General features: G+C 37.2%; 1 non-coding gene across 1 annotated transcript; it reads left to right on the top strand.

Moving 5' to 3' along the window:
- The first annotated feature begins 803 nt into the window (after positions 1 to 803).
- LOC131196437 (small nucleolar RNA U3) lies at positions 804 to 912 on the top strand. The gene has a single exon (XR_009154722.1). It is a non-coding gene; the product is annotated as a small nucleolar RNA U3 (small nucleolar RNA).
- The last annotated feature ends 12,662 nt before the right edge of the window (positions 913 to 13,574 follow it).

Here is a 13,574-nt window from a genome sequence, read left to right as displayed (position 1 = left end):
CTGCCCCACCCCTGCTTCTGTTGTTCCCACCTGTCCTGCCTACGAAACCTAGGGTCCAGCCAGGCCTGATTGCCATCAGCCGGGCCTGGAGGCATAGCCTGCGGGGGAGAAGAGTCAGGGGACGGAGGCCTTGTTATCTCCTCCACCTGGCCTGCCTCTGGCTCCTGGAGCTGAGCCAGGGAAGCCGGTGCTCCAGAGGTAAGTCCTGATGGCTCTTCCCCCTCACTTTCTGAGTCACTTTTTGGCAGGGGGCCCGGCTCGGGGGTCGCAGACCCAGCCTGACAGATTAATAGAAAACATTGAAGAGAGGTCCCAAAGTTGCTTTTTCAAGAGGCAACTGAACTATTTTTGTTTTTCTTTGAAGATATTTCACTTCTTATCTCAGTAGCTTGTTCGGCTCTGACTGGATGGTGGGGGATGGAAGGATTTATACTCCTTGCAGACAGGTGGTCATTTGCATTCTTTTAGCGAGTCATTGAGGCCACCTGGAGGTTCATCTGTGTCGTCAGGGTCAGTGAGTGGTGCAAATGGGTATGGAGCCTTCTTGGAACTGTTGAAAGGACTGTGTTGTAGACTGGAGGTAGATGATTTCACATCCCTCCCCCTTTTTGAGAGTGGAATGTTCAATTTTGACTTAGATGGCCTCTTTGACCCTTCTTTCAAACCAGCGGTCCTCTCTGTCCAAAATCTTTTAGAAGTCAGCTTTGCTCTGGCATGCAAGTCATTTAACTACTTTGTTTTATTTTATTTTTATTTTTACACCTTCACATGCAAAATCTTTTTTTTTTTTTGTAAAGGAAGGCAATACTATACTTTCAGGGATCATTTCTATAGTATCCAACTAGAGAAATGCACTCGAAAGTGATCAGCTGAGCAATAAAAAAGAGAGGAAGGTTAGCATTTAAAAATTGCAAAAATAAAAGAGATAATCTTCTAGCAAGAACACTGCAAGGCCTAAAATCCAAAGTTGGATTCAGAAGTGTTGACTGGATATGATTGAATTATGTAAAGAGGGATGATTTCCCATGCTAATTGAAATAGTTCAGGAGATGAACAGTGATTGTCACATTCAAGTATTAGATGATTGATAGAATGCTAGACGTAAGAATGCTGTTTTTGGAGGTTCCTTTTGGTAAAAGCATCATGCATCTAATTATTATTGTGGTCTCCAAATAACAACAGGGAAAGGATGTAAATGCAATGACTGATAGGCAAGAGAAACTACTGTCAATCAAAGCACCCAAGTTTCTTGGTGGAATCATCTCTGACAGTTGTTTTATTTCCTTCTAGTCTTCTCAGACCAATGTGGTCTAGGTACATCCCTGATGAATTTTGCACATAACACAGACTCAGTTCATCCAGACTGATCCACAGAGTTATCAGTGGATCCAGAAAATCTGTCTTTTGAATCGTTGTACAAATCTTTGTACAAATCCTTGACTTAGAACCACAATTGAGCCCAAAATTTCTGCTGCTAAGTGAGACAGTGAGTTAAGTGAGTTTGGCCTGTTATGACTTTTCTTGTCGCAGTTCCTAATCCCTGCAGTTGTTAAAATGGTAACACGGTTGTTAAGTGAATCTGGTTTCCACATTGACTTTGCTGATCAGAAGGTTGCAAAAGGTGATCACATGACCCCAAGACACTTCAACCATCATAAATGTGAACCAGTTCCCAAGCATCTGAATTTTGTGATCATGGGGATGCTGCAACGGTCGTAAGTGTGAAAAATGATCATAAGTCACTTTTCAGTGCCGTTGTAACTTCAAAAGGGTCATTGAAGAATGGTTGTAAATTGTAAAGTTGTATTACAATGGTTGTAAAGGCTACCTGTGTTTGCGAATTAATCTGCACAACCAGTTAGGGAAACTTTGGTCATTTCTGCTATTTTCTCAAAACTTTGTTTATTTTATTTTCTTTGTTGAAGCCATGGTCTTTTCCTTAGAGAGTAAGCCCCGCATACTTACTCAAATGATGTTCCAATCTCTCCTAGTACTCCTTTGGTATTGTGACTTAGTTGTTCCTCTATTTCTTTTCAATCATTTTGACTCATCCTATTTTTTTTTTATAACACATTGCAACTTGTACACACATAATACATGTATCCTCAATATACAGTCCCAATTGGAACTCAAATTTCTGTTGCTAAGCAAGAAGGTTAATTAGGTTGCTTCTGGCTATTTTTTACTTTTTTTGCCACCATTTTTTAATGAATCACTGTAATTGAATCATAGAGTCAGTAAGCAAACCTGGCTTTCCCCATTGACTTTGCTGGTTGGAAGCTGACTGGGAAGATCATAGATAGTGATCACATGACTCCAGGCCATTGTAAATACAGGCCAATTGTCAAGCACCCAACTTGTGATCATGTGACCATGGGGATGCTGTGTGAGGACCAGTTGCAAGTCACTTTCTTCAGTCCCATTGTAACTTCAAACGGTCACTAAATACGTGATTGTAACTTGAGGAATACCTGTGCAGTAAAAGGAAAGAAATAATTATAATGGTTTTGTAATAATACTGGTAATTACCATGCTAGATTTTTATTGCTTTGCTTATTTTATTTATTTATTTATTTATTTAATTTTGTCATAACAATATACACAAGCATAACACAAAAAGATTATATAATATATAAACATATATATGAGGAGAAACAAGGAAGTATAAGCACACACACACACACACACACACACACACACACACACACACATATATGGAAAGAAACAATAGGATAGGAACGGTAGGCACATTTGTGCTCTTATGCACGCCCCTTAAAGTCCTCTTAGGAATGGGGTGAGGTCAACAGTGGATAGATTTTGGTTAAAGCTTTTGGGCTTATGAGAAGAGACCACAGAGTCAGGTAATGCATTCCAAGCACAGATAATTCTGTTACAGAAATCATATTTTCTGCAATCCAAACTGGAGCGGTTATACCACACCTAGGTACAATGTCTACAAAAAATAAATAAATGCTACTATAAGAAATATTTTAATAGCTCTCTTGCAAATCTTAATTTCTGAACAGATTCATAATGAGGAAGCCAAAGTTGGCTAATTAAACCATTTACTACTTTAAGTATTATTTCTTGCCTTCCATTGAGGACCTGTATACTGCACGAATCAAGAAGAGGGCCGTGAAAATATTTGCAGATCCCTCGCATCCTGGACATAAACTGTTTCAACTCCTACCCTCAAAACGACGCTATAGAGCACTGCACACCAGAACAACTAGACACAAGAACAGTTTTTTCCCGAAGGCCATCACTCTGCTAAACAAATAATTCCCTCAACACTGTCAGACTGAATCTGCACTACTATTAATCATTTCATAGTTCCCATCACCAATCTCTTTCCACTTATGACTGTATGACTATAACTTGTTGCTGGCAATCCTTATGATTTATATTGATATATTGATCATCAATTGTGTTGTAAATGTTGTACCTTGATGAACGTATCTTTTCTTTTATGTACACTGAGAGCATATGCACCAAGACAAATTCCTTGTGTGTCCAATCACACTTGGCCAATAAAATCCTATTCCTATTCCTATTCCAGGGTGAATTTTTCTGCATCGGTATGAAGTCATGTCTCTACCTTAGCATCAGATAGCAAACCTATTGCTGCATTTTGTACTTGTACTTTTGTACCTGTGTCACCTCCTAGAATTTTTTTTTTAAAAAAACATAGCTTCAGCTTTAAATAAGGCTACTGCTAGAAGTTACCATTCTGAACTATTTTCAATGCCCATATGCAAAATGAATCATTGTTCTGTTCTGTTCTATTCTATTCTACATTCTATTGAGCTAACATTGACTCAGCCATGGTGAACATTTATAAGCAATCTGAGATATTTTTATTTCTTATTATTATTACAGATGCTTTTATGCTGATTCAGTCATTAAGAGTCTATGAAAGAATGGCTTTCCCCCCTTTTATAAGGGATAGATGACCTTTATGGAAAATTCAATTAAAAATAACAATATCCACTTTCCTGGCTCATCTAATACAGTGGATAGTAATGACCCATTCTTAATAACTTTAGACTGTCTTTGGGATACACTTCAGGGAACAAATTTTCTGATCATTAATAATAAAGGATTTCATCTTTTAGTGGTTCAATATATCTATGTTAGAAATAAAGACAGAACTAATAATAACTGCTATAGTTACTCTGTAAAGCAGTTAAGTTAATATTCAGATTCTTTGGTAGACGTAAGAAATACGTTACCATGGAAAATCCATTTTCCTTTTGAAATTTAAATCGGACATTCATTACTGCTTCTGGATATTTTTGCATATGCATTTTTCAAATTCTGCCTCAGTGCATCATGGATTATGCATTCTTTCATTGATAAGAGCCATGGTGGTTAGAATGCTGTATTGCAGGCTATCTCTGCCAGCAGTTCAATTCTGACTGGCTCAAGGTTGACATAGCCTTCCAAGCCACTAGTGGGTTGCTACTGGTTTTCCCCAGTTTGCAAGAACCAGTAGTAAACATTTTGAGTAGTTCGGACAACCGGTAGTAAAAATTCTGCCTGGCCCTGCCCCCAATCTATTGCTGCCTCCCAACTCCCAGCTGATTGGCTAGAAGGAAAAAATCAAGACTCACTTGTCGAAGAAGAGGGGAAAAAAACAACAAGACATTGTTTTTAAATTGAGAAGCCAAGAAGCCTCCAAACTGATCGGCTCGCTTCTCAGCCAGGAGATCGCTTGGCAAAGAAGAAGCGGGGGGGGGGGGAAATGCTGTCGTTTTAAATTGACAGAGCTGCTAGAAGCTCTTTTCTGGGTCAAATTGGATAAGAAGAGGAATTCTTATATGGTTCAATGTTTTTGAAGTTTTGGGGTTTGTGCAACATGGGCTTTGTGTTTCTAAAAAGGTTTGGGCAATTTCCATTGTGAAGTATCCTATCTTGAATGAGTTTTCTGCCTGCTTGTAAATGGAACTGAACTTCCGGCTTCCACTTTCTATGATCTCTAAGCATTCTGTTTTCTGCTTACAAAGTTTCCTTTATGCATCTGGCAGGAATGTGGAATTCCAGGCAGGTTCCTTGCTAGCAGCTTGATTATCCCTTAATTATCTGGGATATTTTATTTGGGAAATGAAGAGGAGGGAGTTTGATTCCTTCCCAGAACAGATTAGTGGGGTGGGGAGGAAATGGGGATTTTGAAGTAACCTTCTCCTGGAATGGGGAGGGAATGAGGATTTTAGGCTTGCTTCAAACATCAGCCATAATACTAATGATTGTTTTGAACAATATGCAGGTTGTATTACATGAATGGCTATTTTATATGTGAAATTATGACTGAAACCTATATAGGTTCACACTGTCAGGAAGTTTGTCCTTAGTTTTAGGTTGCTTCTCTCTTTGCTGAGTTTCCATCCATTGCTTCTTGTTTTGCCTTCTGGTGCTTTGGAAAATATCCCCCCCCCCGCTTATTTCTAGCAGCCCCTTAAAAGCCTGTTGCCTATCACACTCTTGGGCAAAGCATGTGAGCCATTTTCTCCTTTCAGTGGTGCATGAAAGTGCATCTATAGCAGAGGTCTCTAACCTTGGCCACTTTAAGATTTTAAGACAGCAAAGCTGCCTGAGGAATTCTGGTAGTTGAAGTCCATAAGTCTTAAAGTGGCCAAGTTTGGAGACCCCTGATCTATAGTATGTAGATAGTAAAGTTGAAAAAAGGTGAACAACATTTTTGCAGAACTATAGATACTTTGAGGCTGGGTGTGACAAGGAATGGCTGGGAGGGGAGGAGCCAGGCGAGGTACCCCTTGACATGAGAGACATTGAGTTGGCCACGCCTACCCAGTCATATGACCATCAAGCCACACCCACTGTCACATGATCATCAAGCCACACCCACAAAATAAGCCACGCCCACAGAACCGGTAGTAAAAAAATTTAGAACCCACTCCTGTTCCAAGCATTCCATCGGTAGGTAAAATGAGGACTCAGATTGTTGGGGGCAATATGCTGACTCTGTATACCACTTAGAGACGGCTGTAAAGCACTATGAAGCGGTATATAAATCTAAGAAGCTAAGTAGCTATTCCTATTTAAATAGATAGTTTTAGAGGATATTTATAGATTACTTGTAAAAAAACGTTTGGCAGGCTGATTATGGCTTACTATATGACAAATATGCAGAAAGCATGTTAAGAGAGAGACAGAGACAGAGGGTCAGAGAGAGAAATTGTAGATGACTCTTGGCAAGAAAAAAACTGATCTATCATTTGAATGCATGCCACATGCTTAATCATGTATTGGTTGTTTTGAGACCATTTGTAGAAATAGGAAAACTTCTGCTTGGGTTTTATAAATAGGAATAAATTGACACCTATGATTTCACTAAGGATATATTATGTATAAATATTTCCGATAAGGAAACAAGTTTTCAATTTTTTACTGCTGGAAAAAAAATAGCTGAAGTTTCTGGATGTTTTCGTAGCAATTGCTTGTAAGTGTATGGGTATGTACATAGAGAGCAAGTCAATTATTCTGGAATTACATCTCCAACAATAGATACATAGTTCAATAAAATTGACTCTGAATACTATACTTGTAGTTTTTTTAATAATTCCAAGCTTGCTGAAATGAGGGCTACCTGATAATTTATTCCTTGTAAATTTAAACAGAGCTAATCCAAACATCCGAGACGACATGACAGGTTTTTTTTTAAAAAAATGGGTATCTTTGAAATGTCCCAGAGGCTTTACAATGAAAATTGTGTGAAAAATTACATTTCAAGATGTACCTTTTGAGCTTAAATTTGATTAGAATTGTGTTTAGAGTTACACCTCATTTGGAAATAAAGAAATATTTAAATGGATAAAAGCCAAATGGTTTGTAATTTTCTGGTCATAATTGAAAATGAGGTATAAAGTACTCCTTGACTTACTACCATAACTGAGACTTGAATTTTGGTCACTAAGTAATGCAGTTATAAAGTGAGACCATCATGTGACTGCATCACTTAGCAATGTGAATCTTGGCAGTACCAGTTGGCATTGTTAATTGAGAATACTGGTTGTTAAGCAAGTGCCCACTCCAATCGATGGCATCCTAGGCTTAGTCCTTGCCATAAAGCTAGCACTTTATGTGTTGTTTCTTGTCTAGACAACTTCACAAGGCTGACAAATATGTTCCAAAGAATGGAACCAGTTAATTCACAGACCACTGCACATTGCTACCTGTTTTTAAAAAAATATAGAATAGAATAGAATAGAATAGAATAGAATAGAATAGAATAGAATAGAATAGAATAGAATAGAATAGAATAGAATTTTTTATTGGCCAAGTCTGATTGGACACACAAGGAATTTGTCTTGGTGCATATGCTCTCAGTGTACATAAAAGAAAAGAAACCTTCAAGGTACAACACTTACAACACTTAATGATAGTCATAGAGTACAAATTTAACACTTAATGGTTATTTGTAGGGTACAAATAACCAATCAGGAAACAAACAATATCAATATAAATCGTAAGGATACAAGCAACAAAATTACAGTCATCACAGTCATAAGTGGGAAGAGAGGGTGATGGGAACGATGAGAAGATTAATAGTAGTGCAGACTTAGTAACTAGTTTGACAGTGTTGAGGGAATTATTTGTTTAGCAGAGTAATGGCATTCAGGAAGAAACTGTTCTTGTGTCTAGTTGTTCTGGTGTGCAGTGCTCTATAGCATTGTTTTGAGGGTAAGAGTTGAAAGGTTTATGTCCAGAATGTGAGGGGTCTATAGATATTTTCACAACCCTCTCTTTGGCTCATGCAGTATGCAGGTCCTCAATAGAAGGCAGGTTGGTAGCAACTGTTTTTTCTTCAGTTGTAATTATCCTCTGAAGTCTGTGTTTGTCTTGTTGGGTTGCAGAACGAAACCAGAAAATTATAGAGAGGCAGATGACAGACTCAGTAATTCCTCTGTAGAACTGGATCAGCAGCGCTCTCTCTCTCTCTCTCTCTCTCTCTCTCTCTCTCTCTCTCTATATATATATATATATATATATTCATAGGTTTTCACGGGTATATGTATGCTGGTTTTGGTGTGAACGGGTCTTTTCCCGTGTAAGATTGGAAGTATTTAGGCCTAAATACTTCCAATCTTACACAGGAAAAGACCCGAACATACCAAAACCTGCATATGTGTGTGTGTGTGTGTGTGTGTGTGTGTGTGTGTGTATTTAGGTAGGTCTTTGGTTGTTCGGGTTTTCTCCCGTGTAAAATTGGAAGTGTCTTGGCGACGTTTCAACGAAGTCTCATTCGTCATCTTCAGGCTTCAGCTTCAGCTTCGTGCTTTTGGGAGCAATGAAGCACGAAGCTGAAGCCTGAAGATGACGAATGAGACTTTGTCGAAGCGTGGCCAAGACACTTTCAATTTTACACGGGAGAAAACCCGCACAACCAAAGACCTAAATACAAACACCCGCGAAAACCTCAGAAAACAAATATATATATATATATATATATATATGTATATATATATATATGTATGTATGTATGTACGTATGTATGTATGTATGTATATATGTATGCTGGTTTTGGTGTGAACGGGTCTTTTCCCGTGTAAGATTGGAAGTATTTAGGCCTAAATACTTCCAATCTTACACGGGAAAAGACCCGAACATACCAAAACCTGCATATGTGTGTGTGTGTGTGTGTGTGTGTGTGTGTGTGTGTGTGTATTTAGGTAGGTCTTTGGTTGTTCGGGTTTTCTACCGTGTAAAATTGGAAGTGTCTTGGCGACGTTTCAACGAAGTCTCATTCGTCATCTTCAGGCTTCAGCTTCAGCTTCGTGCTTTTGGGAGCAATGAAGCACGGCTGAAGCCTGAAGATGACAAATGAGACTTTGTCGGCGTCGCCAAGACACTTCAATTTTACACGGAGAAAACCCAACAACCAAAGACCTACATACAAACACCCGTGAAAACCTCAGAAAACAAATATATATATATATATATATATATATATATATATATATATATATATGTATGTATGTATGTATGTTTCTCCAGTAAAATTGGAAGTGTCTTGGCGGCGTTTCAGCGAAGTCTCATTCGTCATCTTCAGGCTTCAGCTTCGTGCTTTTGGGAGCAATGAAGCAGGCTGAAGCCTGAAGATGACAAATGAGACTTTGTCGGCGTCGCCAAGACACTTCAATTTTACACGGAGAAAACCTCAGAAAACAAATATATACCTGGTTTGAAAAGCTATTGACAAATATGATGGGCATATTAATACAAATGCTAAAGAATTGTTTTTTCCTTCAGATCCAAAAAATACACAAACAGGTTACCACTTACAATCAGCTCAGTTTCCCTGTTGAGAACGAAAGAAAATATTTTTGTGGCCGAACCAAAATTAAACTAAGAATTAGTGATCTATGGAGACAAATATAAATCTTACAAAATGGGCTAGGTGTCCCAGTAGACTGAACACACTTAGCATATTAATGATCATGGGAGATCAACTTTCCAGATTTAAACTAATCCATTTCATCAATAGAAAAAGATCTTGGTCAATTGGGTGAAATCTCCCAGCAGTACATTTTCGTGCAGTGACCCTTAATGCACTATCTGAAGCTAATGTAAAGTGAGAATTTAATGACATCCACATATCGCTAAATTGCCTGGCACAACAACCACAGGAAGCCAGTGCAGACTACGGAGCAGTGGTGTTGACTTTGTAAATATATACAAATAGAATGAGACTATTGTACTGCAATAGGCTAATTAATGACATGAGTTATTATAGCATGGATTCTTGTGCCAGATAAGGTCACAACTGGTGAAATAGCTGGAGCTGAGCAAAGGTGCTTTAGGCACAGTTCCTGGTTTGAAACTGTAAATGTTCAAAACTTGATTTTAAGCTTGAAAATGATTGTAATGTTATGTTTGGAATTCAATATACACTAATATGATTTTAGAACAGCTGTTTCAAGCTTAACACATTTTTGGTATGTTTGGAATTCAATATACACTAATATGATTTTAGAACAGCTGTTTCAAGCTTAACACATTTTTGGTATGTTTGGAACAATACTGTAACTTTGAGTAAAGTTGAAACAATTTTGTTCCAAATGGAAAACAAATGCTTTGGCTTCAAGCCTTTCAAAATTTAAAATAGTTTGCAAAACTTTATCATCAGAGACAAACTAACTTTCCATATTTAGCTGAATTTCTTTTTGTTTCTACCTCAGTCTCTCACAGAGAACAATGCTATGAGCTATGCACACTTGATTTCAAAGCTGTTACAAAGATCTCAAACATTTACACACATATATTCAACAGATACAATCAAAACCATAAGAAGGAAAGAAAAAAAAAACCCTACACATATCCTCACCAGCAGCCAACACCATGATAAGCATGGATCAGCACTAGACAACCAATCAAGGGAAGCAAAACCTAGACAAGGAACTACTAAGGAGAAAATCACACCCACATCAAAACTGGCAGAGCAAGTTACTGTACATAAACAGGGAGTAAGTCCCATACTCACCAGCACTAATGAGATAACCTAGTTTGGTGATCAAATGTCTGCAACAAAACAACCAAGATCAGAGAGAACCAAGAATTCTACAGTTTCAAGCCTGACCTACATACATTTTCTTCTGTTGTGGAGTTCTTGACGCCCTCTGAGCTTCGTTGTTTGCTTGCAGATGTTTCATTACCCAGCTATGTAGTATTATCAGTGCGAGTGTGGGTTTTGTTTTCAGATTATATAGTGTACCTTGTCCTGCCAGTTTTGGCTTGGAGTGTGGTTTTTCCCCCCCTTAGTTCTTCTTTCTTCTATTGGCTACAAAGGATTTGCTTTTTAGCCAATCCATTGTTTTATTTCAACATTGATATCAGAGCAGCACCTAAGAACATTATAATATGTACTAAAAGATTAGGAAGAGAAAGCACAATCTTATCTTTTATCCCAACAGGTCCTAAGCTTATACAATGCTCTGTATTCTAAAAGAAAAACCAGTGAAATTTTTTCCTGGATCACATAAGCTACAAATATATACCTGGTTTGAAAAGCTATTGGCAAATATGATGGGCATATTAATACAAATGCTAAAGAATTGTTTTTTCCTTCAGATCCAAAAAATACACAAACAGGTTACCACTTACAATCAGCTCAGTTTCCCTGTTGAGAACGAAAGAAAATATTTTTGTGGCCGAACCAAAATTAAACTAAGAATTAGTGATCTATGGAGACAAATATAAATCTTACAAAAATGGGCTAGGTGTCCCAGTAGACTGAACACACTTAGCATATTAATGATCATGGGAGATCAACTTTCCAGATTTAAACTAATCCATTTCATCAATAGAAAAAGATCTTGGTCAATAGGGTGAAATCTCCCAGCAGTACATTTTCGTGCAGTGACCCTTAATGCACTATCTGAAGCTAATGTAAAGTGAGAATTTAATGACATCCACATATCGCTAAATTGCCTCTGAATTTCTCCTAAAGCTAACATTGGGGGGAATTTTAATTGAAGAAGAGAAAAAGAGAGGAATTTAGATAAAAGTAAAATGACTTTTACTAGCAGAATGTCTGAAGGCAAGCGTCATCTCTGTGTGAGTTGATTATGCCACCCTTCCTAATAGATGAAAATGCAAAGGATCTGCAAGCTCTAATAATAAATGTCAAGGAGCACAGTGGGGAAAAAATGGAACTAAAATTAAATATAAAGAAGACAAACTAATGACAACAGGTGCAACAACCAGCCTTAGAATTGATAATGAAGATATCAAAATTGTAAATAAGGTCTGCCTTTTAGGGCCAGCTATCAACAGTAAAGAAACAAGCAGTTAAGAAGTATATCTATAACTTGTAGATATCTATGGAACAGATTTGCTTTCTCTGCTTTCTCTATATTCCCTTCTTCGTTGTTTCTTTTTTTCTTCAAGTTTCTTCCATATAAATTGCATATTTCTATCTCTGTTTTGCTTCCCATGCCATCCCATTCATTTATTTATTATTTGTAGAAATTTTTATGGTCAATATTAATTTCATTCAGTTTCTTCATATTTCTATGGTTCAAAATATTGGTGAGTAAGATTCCTTTATTTCTCCTAGTCTTTGTGTAATGGAATTGGCATTCTCTAACTTTTAAGACATTTTGCCTGCCCTTGCCGCATTATTTTACGTAGATATGTTTGCATTTCCATTGAATATGGCTAATTTTTTATATGTTGGACTCAACAGCGGTAACAGTGTATACTAATTTTAACAACGCACACACATGCACACAAAGTTTAAAGATTTAAAATTACATTTTGTTTACCAGGCAAAAATACATATTATGTTTGGTTGAACTCTCAAGAGTCTCCCCTAAAAAAGCCTGTTTAATAGTAACTTTCACTCTGATTGTTGGGTTTTTTAAATAGTATGATGGATCATTATGCATTAGCCTAATGACCTATGGAGGTATATTTATTTATTCCAAAATTAGCTTCAGCTCATGCAAGAACATTGATATAGCCCTATAAATTGCCACACCTTTTCCTAGCATTTGCATGATCCAGTACTACTTTCCTTCCTTTTGTCTCTAAGAAAGTCTATGCGTTGAGAGTAGTAATCGTGTATATTACTTTTAACAGTGGCAGATCTGTTTGCTTAATCAGTGACATCATCAAAGTAAACAAACCCATGTGATCATGTCCCTAAATGGATTTGACATGCATATCTCCTCCCCACAGGATGCTGAAGTCACGAAGTTACGACACCACACATGATAGATGTAAACCTAATCCTATCAAAGAAAAGGGAGACAGTATGCATCAGGTGGAGTTTGTTTACTTCAGTGACATCACTGATTAAACAGATATGCCACTATTGAAGTTAGTATACATGTTTGCTACTCTCAAAAAATTGATTTTTCTTAGAGAAGAAAAGAAGGAAAAAAGCATTGGGTCATGCAGGGATCTGACCAATTGGCAACTCTTTCACCCAGATGTTTTTTATGTGAAATCCTTCTGCAGCTGTTGCTAATTTTATGGAAAGAAGCAGCAATGTAAAGGGCTATATTAGTGTCCTTGCATGCTCTAAAGCTCTTTTTTTGGAAGCAAATACCAAGCATGGCACAGCTCTGTTGTTTGGAGAGGAACAGCTTGCTTTCCTCTTAAAAATAGATAAGCCTTTATATATCATCAGGCTGATACATAATGCTCTAGCATACTATTTTTTTAAAAAAAATTCAAAACTGAAAGAGTGCATTAAATAGGTCACTTTAAGGGATTGCCAGGTGTAGTTAAGCCAAAGTCTATACATTTCTATCTTACAGCTGGGTAAACCAATTAAAGATTTAAATCTGATAGATAGATAGATAGATAGATAGATAGATAGATAGATAGATAGATAGAGAGAGAGAGAGAGATGATAGATAGATAGATAGATAGATAGATAGATAGATAGATAGATAGATAGATGTATAGATGTTGATTAGTCATTTTACTTAAGATCCATTAATAATAGGATACTTAGACTATGAAAGTTGCAATTGGCAAAATGCTTTGAATTATTCTGTTACTGTCTTCATGATATAAATGCAGATTTTTTAAAATACCGCACACAT

The sequence above is a fragment of the Ahaetulla prasina genome, chromosome 3, assembly GCF_028640845.1.
Source record: "Ahaetulla prasina isolate Xishuangbanna chromosome 3, ASM2864084v1, whole genome shotgun sequence".
Taxonomy (NCBI): Eukaryota; Metazoa; Chordata; class Lepidosauria; order Squamata; family Colubridae; genus Ahaetulla; species Ahaetulla prasina.
Note: the sequence above shows the minus strand (reverse complement) of the source record. Positions and strands in the feature narration are given on the sequence as shown.